Genomic DNA, 4,460 nt, shown 5'->3' with positions numbered 1-4,460 from the left:
TAAAATTAAAATCAAAAAAATATTTAGATCAACTAAAATATATTACTATTATATAAAAGATGAAACATTAAAATTTTTGGTAAGGTACCTATTTTTTAGTACACGCTGAATTTACTAAATTACCCTTCTTTTACTTAAAAGTTTTATTAGCCTTAGTAATCGAATTATAATAGAAAAAGAAATAAAAATCTTTTTCAACTATAACATGTTACCTTTTTTATTTCTCTCAATTATAACAACTTCTCTAAATATCACGGACAAACTTATTTAATAAAATAGAATAAAAATATTATAAACACTAATAACTAATAAATTACCTTTTTCAGCTACCTAATTATTTATTTTACTTAATTATTTTTTTACTTAAAGATTTTGTTAAGTTATCTGAAAGGGCAATCTATTAGAGATGGTGTATACCGTAAATTTAATCTATTATAAAGGGCAACCTATTTATGGTGCACACATGTATGCCATAAGTTACCCATGCATTTATTTTACAATTATTCAACGATAAAATAAAATTAAAATCAAAAAATATTTAGATCAACTAAAATCTATTACTATTATATAAAAGACGAAACATTAAAAGTTTTGGTACGGTACCTGTTTTTTGGTACACGCTGAATTTACTAAATTACCCTTCTTTTACTTAAAAGTTTTATTAGCCTTAGTAATCGAATTATAATAAAAAAAGAAATAAAAATCGTTTTCAACTATAACAAGTTATCGTTTTTTATTTCTCTCAATTATAACAACTTCTCTAGATATCACGAACAAGCTTATTTAATAAAATAGAATAATAATATTATAAGTACTAATAACTAATAAATTAACTTTTACAGCTATATAATTATTTATTTTTTTTATTATTGTTTTACTTAATTATTTTGTAAGTTATCCGAAAGGGCAATTTATTAAAGATGGTGTATGCAGTAAATTTAATCTATTATAAAGGGCAATCTATTTATGGTGTACACATGTATGCCATAAATTACCCATAAATTTATTTTGCAATTATTCAACGATAAAATCAAATTAAAATTAAAAAATATTTAGAACAACTAAAGCTAAATAATTTATACTTTTTCGGGCTAAAAGAAATTATGACATATATTCGAGTTCAAACAAATTAAATCAAAGTTAAAAATAATTAGTTTATTTGGTCAGTATAATTGGTCTTAAACTAAAATAATAATTAGTTTGATTTATACATAACGCATAATATATATCGAAATAAGTTACTATAATATAATAACGAAATATATCCAGCTATATTTATTCAGACGTATTTATTCTTTTAAAAAATATATTTAAAAAATATTATAAAAGAAATTATAAAATAATATATTTTTTAAAATAACCGTGTATTACACGAGGCTATTACTATTAAGTTATGGAATATGTAACGTGTATAAAGTGGTTTAAACGGAGGTTTAAAAACGACAAAAATATCCAATTTTTAGTATTCGGGAGGATGGAAAGTGTAAAATATATTAACAAAAGGCGGGTATATATATATATATAAAGAATAACCCTAGCCAGGGTAATATTTGAAACGAAAATAATCACCTAGGGCAGACTCTTTTCTTTCTTGATCTTCGTCTTGTATCCTTTCTCTCTCCTATCACATTATACACACAGCTAGGTTAGGTAGTACGAGGAAAAGCAATGATGATCGAATGCCCTGGCTTTGGCTTTAGGTTCGCTCCTTCTGATGAGATTTTGTTAAAGTATTATTTGTTCGCTAAAGTTCGCGGTGAAAAGCTCCCGTGCAACATGGTCGAGGAGAAGGAAATTTATGGTCCTCACGCCAACCCATGGCATCTCTTCGATTCTTCTTCGATGTCGTGGACAGATTTTGGTAAGTGTGAAAAAACTGTTTATATATTCACTCGTTTAACAAAGAAGGCAGCATCGCCTACGGATAAGAAGACAACGGAGCATTACGTTAGAAAAGCTGGATGTGGGACTTGGCACGATGAGACAGGTCGGAAGCAGATCATGGTTCGTGACGGTGAGAACGTCATTAGGGGGAATAAGAAGTTGTTGGTCTACCAGATCAATGATACTAGTGGTCTAGGTGATGGGATTAAGAATTCAGATGATGTTGGTTATTGGAAGATGCATGAGTATTGTTTGGATGGGTTCGAGGATTATGTGCTTTGTGCGATTACGTGGGATACATCCAAGAAGGCCAAGGTTGTCAGTTCCAAGATGAAGGCCAAGATTGTCTCTTCCAAGAAGACTGAGGTTGTTAGTTTGTGTACCAATACTCTTTCAAGAAGCCAAAGTGACCCTCTTTTTACCAGTAATGATGATAGTGCTAAAGTCGGGAACGTTGATCCAAGATTATTATCAGAAAAGAATAGCCGGTTTCCAGATTTAGGGTTGCTTCAAGATAATTACGTTGTTCAAGATGGAAGCGTGAATTGGATGGATCATACAGATTGCACTCCGCTGGCATCAACAAGCTGTTCCAATAATGTTTCTAGTAATGATATCTTCCGGGACTTGGATCAATTTTTGTCAGATTTTTCCCAGGAAGAGTTGGAGAATTTGGACTTGTTACCAGATTTATCAGTTGAAGAATTTTTATCTGTGGTGCCATCTTCTACTCCTAATGACAACAATAATGAGCAGCATCCCTTGCAAAAATGCAGCAGCAGCCAAGTGTTGGGAAAAAGGAAATCAACTGAAGCTGAACATTCGGGTAAAAAGTTATGCATTTGAGTTTGTGGCTGTAGATCAACCTGAATATTGAAGCAGTGATGGATTTCAGAAGCCAGCTGGAGCATGCTTTGGCCATATATCATTAGATTTTTTGTTTGTTCCTGAGGGGTTTTGTATCCCCTAGTTGTAAAAACATTTGATGTATTGTATATACATAAACTTAAGGCGTGGGGATGAGCCTCCTAGCATTGCACTTGGCTAGGTTCCAAACCCCTTAAAACCTTTAATTTTTATACGTTTTTCAATTGTACAGAATCATTAAACGCGAAAGGAAGCAGACTGTCTTTGACATTTCCCATGTTGTGGGAATTTCTCTGCCACTCGACAAAGTTTTCACCATCTTCCTGGGACAGAACGAGCTTTCACTTCAAAATATGAAGGCATAAAAATCTATATATATGAAGTACGAGGGTCAAGGAACTCCCTTAGAGTAGGCACCTCCATTAAATGATTTTACCTAGATACTTGTGTGAATCAAGTTTTACTTCTGTATGTTCACCATCTCTGATGATTTAGGACATATTTGTAAGCATTTTGTGAGTCCAGCACCCAATCGTTCTTCCAAATAAAAAATCAACAATATCACTAAACGCGAAAGGAAGCAGGCTATATCCTTGATGTCTCCCCTGTTGTGGAAATCTCCGGGATAGCTCTGCCACTCAACAAAGCTTTCACCATCTTTCTAGGACTTAACCGGCTTCCTCCAAAAAAAAACTGAGGCTTCAAATGTCTAATGATATACACAGCACATTATCGTACTTGCTTTCATAATATATATGATGTACGAGGGTCAAGTAAAGCCTAGGATAAATGATTTCAGAACACCTTCACAGCAGGCACCGCCATTAAAAAGACACTTGTGTCATCCAAGTTACTTTACATGGGTGTCTTCCATCATCTCTGATGGGTCTAGGACTTACATTGCACAACTCTTTCGTCAGTTTCAGGAGTTGGGACTGGTTCCGCTGGTTGGGATAGCATAGATTTGGCAAAAACTTATCTGCTGTAGTACATTTTACCACAACCTCAAGAGCAACATGTAAGCTATCACAGCAGTGTATGTGGACATTCCCTTGTGTTCAAACTTGTACAAATACTAGAACTATATCTTTTATATCTTTTTCTGTTTTTCTATTTTATGCAATTTATATCTTTTGCTTTTAAACTTTTCTTAGATGAATGTGGATGGTATTTACAAGATTTCCTCCCGAAGAGTAGCAGATTTGGATAGGTTCACAGATTTTTCAGTTGAAGAATTTTTAGCTGCGGTGCTATCTTCTCTTCCCGATAACACCAGTGACGGGCAGCACCCAATGAAAAATTGCAGCAGCCAAGTGTTGGGTAAAAGAAAATAAACTGAAGCTGAATCGGGTAAAAAGTTATGCATCTTATTATCAATAAGTAGATGTGATTTTTTTCCGGACTGAAGATACATCAACTTGAAGAAGCATGGTTTTCAGAAGTCAGGAGCATGATTTTGCGCTCTATCTTGTCAAATTATTTGTTTTATATCCCCTATTTGAATGAACATTTGATGTAATGTATGTAAACCAAGGCCTGGGGGATGAGCCTCCTATCATTGCACCTGACTAGGTTTCAAACCCTTAAAAACTTCAATTTTTTTTCTGCTTTTGTTTAACAGATGTATTTTATGTTCAATTTTATGCGATTTGTATCTTCTGAATTACCTACCTTGTAGTCTTGTACAGTATCATTAAACGCGGAAGAAA

The sequence above is a fragment of the Apium graveolens genome, chromosome 8 (genome assembly GCF_009905375.1).
Source record: "Apium graveolens cultivar Ventura chromosome 8, ASM990537v1, whole genome shotgun sequence".
NCBI classification, from domain to species: domain Eukaryota; kingdom Viridiplantae; phylum Streptophyta; class Magnoliopsida; order Apiales; family Apiaceae; genus Apium; species Apium graveolens.
This window is presented reverse-complemented; position numbering follows the sequence as displayed.